Below are 13,309 nucleotides of genomic sequence, written 5' to 3' on the forward strand. Positions count from 1 at the left end.
TTATGGCTGAGTAGTGTTCCATTGTACCACTTCTTCTTTATCCATTCATCCATTGATAAGCACTTGGGTTACTTTCAATTCTTGGCTGTTGTGAGTAATGCTGCGATGAACATAGGGGTGCATATATCTTTCCAAATTAGTGTTTTCATGTTCTTTGGATAAATACCCAGAAGTGGACTAGCTGGATCATATGGTATTTCTATTTTTAATTTTTTTTGAGAAATCTCCATACTGTTTTCCATAGTGTCTGCACCAGTTTGCATTCCCACCAGCAGTTATGAGGGTTCCCTTTTCTCCACATCCTCTCCAACACTTATTTCTTGTTAATTATAACCATTTTGACGGTTGTGAGGTGATATCTCATTGTAGTTTTGATTTCCATTTCCCTGATAATTAGTGATGTTGAACATCTTTTCATGTGCCTTTTGGCCATCTTATATCTTCCTTGGAAAAATGTCTGTTCATATCCTCTGCCCATTCTTTGATCAAGTTGTTCATTTTTTTGTTGTTGAATTGTATGAGTTCTTTATATATTTTTGAAATTAACCCCTTGTCAGATATATGATTTGCAAATATTTTCTCCCAGTTGGTGGGTTGCCTTTTCCTTTTGTTGATGGTTTCCTTTTCTGTGCAGAAGGCTTTTAGTTTGATGTAGTCCCATTTATTTATTTTTTCTTTTGTTTCCCTTGCCTGAGGAGACATGGTATTCAAAAAGATACTGCAAAGACCAATGTCAAAGAGCATACTGCGTATGTTTTCTTCTAGGTGTTTTATGGTTTCAGGTCTTACATTCAAGTCTTTAATCCATTTTGAGTTAATTTTTGTGTGTGGTGTAAGATAATGGTCTACTTTCATTCTTTTGCTGTGGCTGTCCAGTTTTCCCAACACCATTTATTGAAGAGACTTTCCTTTCTCCACTGTATGTTCTTGGCTCCTTTGTTGAAGATTAGCTGGCTGTAGATGTGTGGTTTTATTTCTGGGCTCTCAATTCTGTTCCATTGATCTGTATGTCTGTTTTTGTGCCAGTACCATGCTGTTTTGATTACTATAGCTTTGTAATATGTTTTGAATTCAGGGAGTGTGATACTTCCCGCTTTTTTCTTAGGATTGCTCTGGCTATTTGGGGTCTTTTGTTGTTGCATATAAATTTTATGATTCTTTGTTCTATTTCCATGAAAGATGACATTGGGATTCTGATTGGTATTTTTTTTTTTTTTGAGGAAGATCAGCCCTGAGCTAACATCCATGCCAATCCTCCTCATTTTGCTGAGGAAGATTGGCTCTGGGCTAACATCCATGCCCATCTTCCTCCACTTTATATGGGACGCTGCCACAGCATGGCTTGACAAGCGGTGCGTTGGTGCGCACCCAGGATCCAAACCTGGGCTGCCAGCAGCGGAGTGCATGCACTTAACCACTATGCCATGGGGCTGGCACCCTCTGATTGGTATTGCACTGAATCTGTAGATTGCTTTAGGTAATATGGGCATTTTAATTATGTTTATTCTTCCAATCCATGAGCATGGAATATCTTTCCATTTCTTTATATCTTCTTCAGTTTCTTTCAATAATGTCTTATAGTTTTCAGTGTATGGGTTTGTCATCTCCTTCATTAAATTTATTCCTAGGTATTTTATTTGTTTTTTTTTTCTTTCTTTCTTTTTTTTGTGAGGAAGATCAGCCCTGAGCTAACATCCATGCCAATCCTCCTCTATTTGCTGTGGAAGACCGGCCCTGAGCTACTGCCAATCCTCCTCCTTTGTTTCCCTTTTTCTCCCCAAAGCCCCACTAGATAGTTGTATGTCATAGTTGCACATCCTTCTAGTTGCTGTACGTGGGATGCGGCCTCAGCGTGGCCAGCAAGCGGTGTGTCAGTGCGTGCCCGGGATCCGAACCCGGGCCGCCAGCAGCGGAGTGCGTGCACCTAACTGCTAAGCCACGGGGCTGGCCCCTATTCGTTTTTTTAATTGTAAATGGGATTGTATTCTTGATTTCTTTTTCTGCTAGTTCATTGTTAATGTATAGAAATGCAACTGAATTTCATATATTGATTTTGGACCCTGCAAATTTACTGTATTCATTAATTATTTCTAATAGTTTTTTGGTGGATTCTTTAGGGTTTCTGTGTATAGAATCATGTCATCCACAAATAGTGACAGTTTTACTTCTTCCTTTCCAATTTGGATCCCTTTAATTTTTTTTCTTGCATAATTGCTCTGGCTAGGACTTCCAATACTATGTTGAATAAGAATGGTGAGAATGGGCATCCTTGTCTTGTTCATGTTCCTCAAGGAATAGCTTTCGGTTTTTCCCTGTTGAGTATGATGTTGGCGGTGGGTTTGCAATAAATGGCTTTTATTAAGTTGAGGTACTTCTCTTCTACACCCATTTTATTGAGAGTTTTTATCATAAGTAGATGTTGGATCTTGTGTAATACTTTCTCTGTGTCTATTGAGATGATCGTGTGATTTTTTATTCTTCATTTTGTTAATGTGTTGTAGCACATTGATTGATTTTCAGATCCTTTTAATGTATTGTTATATTCAATTTGCTAATACTTTGTTGAGGATTTTTTGCATCTATGTTCATCAGTGATATTGACCTGTAATTTTCCTTTTTTGTGTTGTCCTTGTCTGGTTTTGGCATCAGGGTAATGTTGGCCTCCTAAAGTGAGTTAGGATGCATCGTGTCCTCTTTGATTTTTTGGAAGAGTTTGAGAAGGATAGGTGTTAAATCTTCGTTGAATATTTTGTAGAATTCAGCAGAGAAGCTGTCTGGTCCTGGACTTGTGTTTTTTTGGGAGGTTTTTGATTACTGTTTCAATCTATTTACTTGTGATTGGTCTATTCAGATTCTCTATTTCTTCTTGATTCAGTTTTAGAAGGTTGTATGATTCTAAGAATTTATCCATTTCTTCCAGATTGTCGAATTTGTTGGCATATAGCTTTTCATAGTATTCTCTTATAATCCTTTGTATTTCTGTGGTATCCGTTGTAATTTCTCCTCTTTCATTTCTGATTTTATTTATTTGAGCCTTCTCTTTTTTTCTTGGTGAATCTGGCTAAGAGTTTGTCAGTTTTGTTTATCTTTTCAAAGAACCAGCTCTTAGTTTAACTGATTCTTTCTATTGTTTTTTTAAGTCTCCATTTCATTGATTTCTGCTCTGATTTTTATTATTTCCTTCATTCTGCTGACTTTGGGCTTTGTTTGTTCTTCTTTTTCTAGTTTTTTTAGGTATAGTGTTAGGTTGTTTATTTGATATTTTTCTTATTTTTTGAGGTAAGCTTGTATTGCTATAAACTTCCCTCTTCATACCACCTTTGCTGCATCCCATAAGTTTTGATATGTTGTGTTTTCATTTTCATTTGTCTCCAGGTATTTTTTGATTTATCCTTTGATTTTTTCATTGATCCAATAGTTATTCAGTATAATTTTAAGTTATTAATATATTATGTGCCTAATATCAGGGCTTCCAAAGATCACAAAGTAAAAGATGACAGAGCTAAATTAGAAAAAAATATCTGAAATTTTATAGTTGGAAATTTTAACACTCTGTTCTTAGCAATTGATAGAACAACCAGACAAAAAATATTAAAGATATAGTAGATCTGAACAACACTATCATCTTGAACTTATTGACATATATAGAGTACTTTATAGAACATGTATAGACCACACAACAACTTCAGAATGCACATTCTTTTCAAGTGCACATGGAATGTTCACCAAGTTAGACTATACACTAGGCCTTAAAACAGGGCTTAATAAATTCAAAAGGAATGGGGGTGGGCCGGCGCCATGGCTTAGCGGTTAAGTGTGCGCGCTCTGCTACTGGCGGCCCGGGTTCGGATCCCAGGCGAGCACCAACGCACTGCTTCTCCGGCCATGCTGAGGCCGCGTCCCACATACAGCAACTAGAAGGATGTGCAGCTATGACATACAACTGTCTACTGGGGCTTTGGGGGGAAAAATAAATAAATAAATAAAATCTTTAAAAAATAAAAACAAAAGGAAGGGGGTATTCTCTACTACATTGAATGAAAGTAGAGATCAATAAAATAAGATAGTTAGGAAATCTCCAAATACTTGGAAATTAAATGCCACACCTCTAACTAATCCAAGTAAAACATTTAAAAGGAGAATTTGAAAACACTTTAGCTTGAATGATAGGGAAATTATACTCAGTTCAAAACATTTTCTAATTGTATGAGATGCATAATTGCAGGATGCAGCTAAGGCAGTGATTAGAGGGAAATGTATATCTTTAAATACTTATATCAGAAAAGAAGATGCTGTAAAATCACTGTAGGGTCTACAGACATTGAAAGGATAAGATGGGAATGTTACGGACATTTTTATGCCAGTAGATTTGGCAACATTTATGTAATAAATGATACCGATTTTACATAACTCTTTCAGATAAGAACTTGTTTTATGAGGCCAGCTTAACTCTTGCAGCAAAACCTGATAAGGAGATTACCCCTATTCTCCCTCCCCTCTCCCAAAAGAAAATTATAAACCACATCCCTCAAGAAGATAAATATAGTAATTATTATGAAAATATGGGGAAAAATGAACCCAAAAATATATGGAAAGGGTAATATCATGACCAAATGGAGTTCATTCTGGAAATGCAAGGTTGGCTTAACAGTCAAATATCAATGTAATTTATCACATTAAAAGGATACAGGAGGAAAAACAAATCCCATATGGCTATATTAATATATGCATACAAACATTTGACAAAATCTAACACCCATTCATAAAATGCTTAGCAAACTAGAAACAGAAGAGAACTTCCACATTCTGAATAAAGGCAGTTATGGAAAACCCACAGATAACATATTTAAAGGTAAAATACTAAATGATTTCCCTGTAAGATTGGGAATAAGGCAAGGATGTATATTTTTACCACTTTTATTCAACACCATACTGACAGACCCCGCCAGTGCAGTAAGGACAGAGAACAAAAGAAAAGGCCAGAAGTTTAGAAAGCAGACAATATGAAATTGTAAGCCAATTTTACATTTGATTCTTTTCTCAGGGTGTGGAGTGCCTGTGACTTAATTTGGATAAACTAGGGGTTCAGATATCACTCCTGTGAGCTCTTTTATACGCATGGCTTAAGATGAGCTGCTCTTCCGACCATAGCTCTAGGCTGATAAAGAGATTTCACTGGTACATTAATTTCCTGGCTTCCTTTTTCTCATAGCATCTAGTTCCAACTTCACGCAAGGCATAGGACCTGCAGCCTTACCTCTTGCCTCTGCGTAGGTGTTAAAATACCAAGCTGTAAATGTATGTTCAGTGTTGATTTGGGCTCTGCTGCTTTAATTCTTCTTCACCATTATAATTTCTCTCTTCTCTCTTTGTTTCTAGTCTTAGAGACTTCCATGATTTTTAGCTCAGTGATAGATTTTTAAAATATTTTATCTAGTATTTTATGTGCTTGAGACTAAAAGGGGAAATGTGTTCATTGTCTGTCATCTCACCTGGAACCTGGCTAAGTCTCAGTTTCATATCTCCACTCTAAGAATACACAGTAAATAAGACACATCATTGCCCTGCAGATTGAGTAAAAACATACCGTGAAAGATTGAGTCCTTCCTGTATCCCAGTTTCTTCTCCAGTGTCATCTCTTTCTACTATCCCTCTTTGCACATTATGCTCTAGCATTTATGATCATTCATTTCCTCAAACATCACCCCCTCTCTGATTCAGGGTCTTTGTGTATGCAGTAGCTTCTGCCTGGAACATTCTCGTCACCTCCCGTCATCTGGTTTACTCCTATTCATCCTTCCGGTATCAACTTAAGTTATCACTTGCTCAAGAAGACTTTCCCTGACTCTAAGCTAAGTCACTTACCTCTAATACTGTGTTCTTATAACCACCTTCAGTTCTCTTGATATCATCACACTTTATCATCATTATTTGTTCAATGTTTTTCTCATGATATGATAAGCGGATACTTTATCATATAAATTACTTGTCGAGTGTCGTTCCAATGGTATTATGAGTTCTGTAAGGGCAAAGAAATAGTCTAGCTTGTTCACTGCTTCATTTCGATTGCCTACCTCTTATTAGGTATTTAATAAGTAATGGTCAAATGACAGAGTGAATGAACAACACCTAATCTTACAGTTACCGAGAATGCATATATTTACTTTGGAATTAGAATCAACATGGAAAGAGCCTTGGATTTGGACTCAGTAGTAGTTCTTAATTTGCCACGAACCCACTCCATGATTAGGGGCAAGTCTCTTAACTTAGGGAGCCACAGTATCCTGTTCTGGATCATGAAAATTATGAATTACATAATTAAATGTCTTCTAAGTCTTTAATGCTCAGTGTTCTCTATGTCTGGAGTCACTAGGATCCCATAACTTGCCCTATAGTTTATCCACATAGAGGAAAATTCATTCCCTTTCAAAGTGGGGAAGGATAGATTATTATTTTAAACACAGCTTCTATACTTCGCAACCCCAGTTCCTAGCCCTCTAGATGATACATTCGGTGAGAAATGAACGAATTCAATGAGTTACTGAAGAGTTCCCAGAAGCCTCCATGGGCCTCCATCTGTTGCCATAACCCTGATGTTACTGTGAGACATTTCTCACCTTATTTCCAAGCAGTTTCATCCAGCTGCTCCTAATGGTCTAACCCAAGGGGGAGTAAGTACAGAAGTCAGCCCCCTGAAATTATCAGAATTAGCTGAATTGATTCCAATTAGCACACTAGCAGCTCTGAAGCAAAACCTTTGTCCCCATGGCCTTGAGCTCAGGACTAGTTGCAGTGGAGTCTGAGTTCTCTCCTAGGCCCAGAAAGGCTCTTGAGAGTTGAGTCCTTCTGAGGTTCCGTGAGGAGTTGTATCAGAGTTGGGAGGGAATGTCTGGGGAACAGGGGGAGGCATTTCTAAGTCCACTTATATGGATAATGAGTGAGGAGAAAATGGTCCCCTATAGGGAAAACCAAGAGCAACACAAATTTCATGTTATTGAGTCTCAGGGTCTCTAAAAACCACAGCCCTGAGTTGTTTTCACTTAGCTCTCATTTCCTTTCCCAGGACCCCTCGAGATCTCTTTTACATCTAGGGAGCCAGAAAATGTTTGTAAAATTTTAATTTCTCTTCTCAGACAAATACTGTTTGATCCCTAAAGATCTTGAGAGGGATGAATGGGATAGGAATCTGAATATGTAGATAAATGGTCATCAGGTGCCCAACAGTCTCCTACAGGGTCATTACCACAGGCTCCATCAGAGGCACCACTGGCTCTTCTTTCTTGATCCTCTGTACCTCTCACCCCTCAATGGGAAAGTGACCTATATCCCAGAATGTTTCTCTGCTCTCGGCTTTCCTTATTCCTGAGTGCTCTGCCTGTCACCAACACCACAGAATTAGTGAATCCAAACAAAAATATGGGAATCCTAAGGTTGGAGCAACCAGGGGATGTGATCATTGGAGGCATCTTTCCCATTTACATGGTAGAGCCTTCATCACCATTGAATTTCACCACCGGGCTGATTAGACTGTGCTCATCAAAGTGAGTAATTCGGTCAGTTATGACCGCTGTCTAGCATGTGGAAGGAGAGGGTGAGGTGCGTTTTCTAACGATATCCTCAAATATCCTGGCATGTAGGGGGCATTCAGTAAATTGTAACTACTTTTATTTTAAATATTACTAATGTTAACAACATCTTGGCCCATCTTTGAGTGAAGGCCAGCTTGTCCTGCTCTACTGTGTTCAATGTCATTCTTTTTCTTAAATGTCATTTTAAGCTGTCCAGTATATTCTTGATTACGTTTTTAACAAAGACTTTTATATGAGTGATTTTATATATAAGTGGATTTTTAGCAATTAATTTTATTAAATTCTTTCTCAAAAATTACAACAAAAATGCGTGTTTACCACAACCTGTGAAACAATATAAAAATATATATTAAAAAGCCATAGTGTGAGGGGCCGGCCCGGTGGCGCAGCGGTTAAGTGCGCGCAATCTGCTTCAGTGGTCCAGGGTTCGCCGGTTTGGATCCCGGGCGCGCACTTGTCAAGCCATGCTGTGGCAGCATCCCATATAAAGTAGAGGAAGGTGGGCACAGATGTTAGCCCAGAGCCAGTCTTCCTCTGCAAAAAAGAGGAGGATGGGCATCAGATGTTAGCTCGGGGCTGATCTTCCTCACACACACACACACAAAAGCCACAGTGTTTAGCTTCTACTTTCCATTTCTTTACTCACATCCTTGACAGCACAGTGTATATCATTCTATACCTTTCTTAAATCTTGATCAAGTATGTATAAATGAATTTTTTGAAATTAATTTTACTGTTTATTTAGTGTCTACCAAAAGTGGAATTGTGCTATATGAATTATTATGTAACTTGTTTTTCTCTTTCAACACCAGCTTTTAATTTTACAGAAAAGATTTGGAAAGTGGGATTGATGGGCCACTATGAACATGTTTTTTTATATTAATAAAAATTGCCAGATTACTTTCCACAAATACAGAAAGTAATATTTCTCCCTGTGGTATATGAGAGAGTCAGCGACTGTCAGTTGTGCTTGCCCACAAATGCTCCTCTCAGATCATTTCCTCAACTGGCCTCTGGCTTTGAGGGGATAACCTAACACAGCTGGTTGCAGGTCAAGCTCTATTCTAGTGGTTCTCAAATTTTGTTGTCTATATAAGAATCAACAAATGTTTGTTAAAATTTTAGATCTCTTAGGCTCACCTCCAGAGGTTTTCCTTCAGTAGATATGAAGAAGAATGCAGGAAACAGCAGTTTTATACTGCATGTGCCACTTGATGTGGTTCTTTCAAGAGCCATACTTTGAGGAACACTCTTCAACCCCATGGCACTATCAGTTCAAAAATTTTTGGTGGTGTGCTTCAGTTCAAAGATGATTTAATGTAAATTTGGTGGATACAGAACCTTCATGTTTCCACATTCTCATTTCAAGCTTGCATATCCCATACAAGATACAAAACAATAATAAAAAGCCTAGTTTTCTAAGGACGCAGGTTTTGTTAGCTCTCAGCAAGGAAAGCATTCTCAAGTTGTCCACTTTCCAGGAAGTACTTGTCTGAGAATGGAAGACTAAATCCAACTAAAATTACTAGAGAAATTCCCAAAAGGAGTTTGAGTGATGTAAGAGATTGAGTTGCTGAATAGAAAAAGCCGATTAAAAGGTTCCTAACAAGATATATAAAAGATCTGACTGTGGCATCTAATCAAATGCTCAGTTGTCACTAATCTATATTTTTCACATATTTTTACAGTCATAATCTTGTATCTCATTCATAAGTATATAGTGTCTAGAATGTGACTCCTAAAAGGAAAGCCTCTAAAACAAGCAGGTTGCTATAAGAGACAGCTGCTAAATGAAATTGAGAGGTTTACCAAGAATCTAGGCATTGATGTAGTACAATTATTATTACTATTTTATTACTAAAGTTTATGTGGCATTATGTGCCACACACTGTCTTAAGCACTTTACATATATTAACTCATTTAATCCTCGTAACAACCCTATGAGGTAAGTAGTATCATTATCCCTGTTTTACATAGGACAAACTAATGCAAAAATAAAGAATTTACCAAAAGTCACATAGCTAGTAGATGATAGAGCTAGGATTAAAATCCAGGTGGTTTTTGTGGTTTACAGTCTAAACCGCTGTAATAAACTGCGTCTCAAATAAGTAAACAGGAGATAATGAGGATGTGACTAGTTGAAGAATAACAAATGAGGATTGTAAATCAAGCTTGATCTTATTTTATTATAGGAGAATTCTGAGGAAAGTCTCCTGCCGGTACAACTGGAAAGGAACAAGGAGATGTCTAGTCAGCCAGGGCAGTAAGATGAGGGAGTTGTCAGGGAGTCTGCTCTAGACAGAGACAGAATTTCAGAATGAGGAGGAAAGGGGATGTGATTTGGATTCTTAGTGAACAGCTTTGGACAATACTAAGCCATTCCTCCCCATCCACTCCCCACGTCCATGTGCTACCCGGACTCCCAACCATCATGAATAGAGAAACACTAACATCCTGGAGGGTGGCAGACCAACATTAGAAAGGTGATCAGAGAAAAGAGGGAACAAATGATGTTAATATTGGAGGATACCAGGGAACAAAGAAGAATCAGAGAAATATTTACCATTCTTCCCCTTGCCTCCAATGAGATCTCTCTTTAAGCCCACAACAATTCATAGTGTCTCTTTTCATGCATAGTCTGGAACACAGAATTTTTGAGGTATGAAGATCCATAGAGATTATCAAGTCAAAAGGTTTTAAAAGTAGAAGGAACTAGAACAGATCTGGGAAAACCTCCCTTCGTGCCACTAAGTCAGATTTCTTTCTCTATCTCCTGTAGCATGCTCTGCTTTATCCCTTCTCAAATATCATTGTACTTAGTGTATTGGATGAGTTTTTTTCTCAATACCCCCATCTCACTGTTATATTGTGATCCTTATCTCCTTTTATACTATATTTATTGATTCTAAGAGCCTTAGTTTTTCAAATTTTAACACAGCTGAAAATAAGATGGATCTTATAATCAAAGCATTTTATGATTATAATTGGCAGTGCTTTTTCCTTCCTATTGGTACATAAAATAGTGGTCCATCTTACAATCAGTGGCATCGTAGATTCAAAATATATGGGAGTTATGCCTTGTCTTCCTTAATTGTAAACTCCTATAAGGCGTTTCCTCCCTGAGGATAGTTCAGGTTTTGTTGCAACTATTTTAGTTACCTATTTTTCCCTTCCCTTGCCCAAATACATCTATACATGTCCACCTTAATGGAACTGTTACTTTGATCCTGCACTATTTTAATAAATCTAATAAATATATAACATAAAGATTTAAACAGTAAGAAGAAAATAGAATCATCTAATTTGGAATCTTCTGGTTCTGAGTAGAATGGTATCTCAGAGAAGATCAGTGTTACCATGAAAGCTACATAAAATGCACAACAGTCTATTTTAAAGGTATGAGAGAGCTGCTGAAGCAATGAGGACTAAAGGAACTAAGATTCAAGAGAAGAGAGAACTGCAGAGAATTGAGCTGAAAATCTGCTGCTGCTTTTTTCAGGGGTCAGTTGCTGACTCTAGGCATGGGCAAGAGGCAAAAATCCAGGCTTTGACCAGCCAGAGGGATGCTTCTGGGGAGCATAAAAACCAGCAGGGCTTTATGAAGTCTACTAGAAATGAAGTGACAGAATGGGAGACACTTTAGGAGCCTCAAAGAGAAGAACTGTTCTCCCCTTAATACCTTTCTTGGATTCAGAGCTGTATGAAATAGGAGGATAAAATTCTGTACTGAAAACCTCTGTAAAGGAGAGAAGAGTTTTCGCAGCCGTACAGTGCTGAGGAGGCCATGGTTAAGGTTCAGGTTCTACAGGAAGAGTGACCTTGCTGATATGCTAGGCTTTTGGTTGAAAGTCCTGGACGGAGAGGATAGAGAAAATGGGAGAGAAACAACATTGAAGAGACAATAGCGAAACATTTTACAAAGTAAATGAGGGATATTGACCCATAGATTTAGGAAGTTCTGCAGTCCAGAAAACAGGAGCAATCCAAATAAAAATATTAGGAGAAAGATCTTAAAATCCACCTGAGAAAAAGACCCATTGCCTTCAAAGAACAATAATAAGAATTAACAGGACTTTTAAACAGAAACTATGGAAGTGCAAGACAATGGAATAACATTTCTAAAGTGCCTAAAGAAATCTAGAAATCTGTACTTACTAAAATGTCCTTTAAAAATGAAGGAGAAATAAAAATATTTTTGGACAAACAAAACCTGAGAGGATTTGTAATTCACAGACTAGAATTAAAAGAAATACCAGATGAAGTTATTCAAATACATGGAAAATGTATTCTGAAGTAATGATGACCAATGAAAATGATAAATGTATGTGTACAAGAAAATTAATATTGACTGCCCAAAACAATAACAGTAGTAGTCCTGTGGAGTTTGAAATGCATGAGGAATTAAAATGCAGCAATAATGCAAAGGGACAGAGGGTGTGAAGGGAGGTAGCGTTTTAAGATTTTAGTATAATCAAGTTCTAAAACTCATTCTTTAAATTAGACTGTAATAAGTCAAATATGCATTTTGTAATCTCTAGGTTACTCATCAAAACAACACTGAAAGTTTGGATAGCTAACAAGTTAGTAGAAAGGAATAATAGAATGATAAAAGTATCTTATTAATCCAAATTAAGGGGAAAAAAGAGAGAAAAAAGAACATTGAATATATTGGTCTGAAAAAGTCAGATAGTATATGTAAATGTCAGCAATTAAATTAAACATAAAAATAGACATTCTAGGGCCAGCGCTGATGGCCTAGTTGTTAAAGTTCAGCATGCTCCACTTCAGAAGCCCGGGTTTGGTTCCTGGGCGCAGAACCATACCACTTGTATCAGTAGCCATGCTGTGGCAGCAGCTCACATACAAAAAGAGGAAGATTGGCAACAGATATTAGCTCAGGGCAAATCTTTCCCAGCAAAAAAAAAAAGAAAAGAAAAAGAAAAAACATAGACATTCTAAAAAAAAGATTAAGGTTGTCAGGCTGCATAAATAAGCAATTATATGCTACTTTTAAGAGACACATTAAATATAGGGACAGAGGGTGAAAGTAAAATAATATACTAGGCAAACACTAATCAAGAGAAAATGGATGTAGTTATATTAATCTGAACAAAGTGGACTATAGGGCAATGAATATTACTAAAGATAAAGACAGCTCTTTCATGAAGATAAAAGGGTCAAATCTAACAGGAAAACAGAAGAACTTAAATATGTTTGCAACCAATAATTTATCTTCCAAATACAGCAAGCAAAAATTGACAAAGTTAAGCTCATCTCTCAATAGCTGATAAGAAAAAAAAAAAAAGAAGAAAAAAAAATCCAGAAAGAATATGAAAGGTCTGGACAATGCAAATAACTAATCTAACCTAATTGACATATATGGAACACTGCCACCCAAATAACTGCAAAATATATATTCTTTTTAAGTCCATACCAGAACATTTATCAAAATAGACCATATGCTGAGCCATTAAGCAATCTCAACGAGTTCAGTGGATTTAAATAATATATATTATATTCTCTGACCACAGTGGAATTAATCTAGAAATCAATAACAAAAGGGTAATGGGGAAAAAACCCTCAACTTCCTAGAAATTAAGAAATATGCTTTTAAATAACCAAAAAGAAAAGAAGAAATAAAAATAGAAATTAGAAAATATTTTAACTGAGTAATAATGAAGATACAACATATCCAAATTTGTGGGATACAACTAACTGTA

The 13,309-nt window shown here is 36.9% G+C and overlaps 1 protein-coding gene across 2 annotated transcripts in view; it reads left to right on the plus strand.

Annotated features, from left to right (window-relative positions):
• LOC101400417 (uncharacterized) overlaps positions 1-13,309 on the plus strand; it is a 35,003-nt gene that overhangs the window by 14,403 nt on the left and 7,291 nt on the right. The gene's annotated exons all lie outside the window — the stretch shown is intronic.

The sequence above is a fragment of the Ceratotherium simum genome, chromosome 26 (assembly GCF_057802395.1).
Source record: "Ceratotherium simum simum isolate JZ-2026a chromosome 26, ASM5780239v1, whole genome shotgun sequence".
NCBI classification, from domain to species: Eukaryota; Metazoa; Chordata; class Mammalia; order Perissodactyla; family Rhinocerotidae; genus Ceratotherium; species Ceratotherium simum.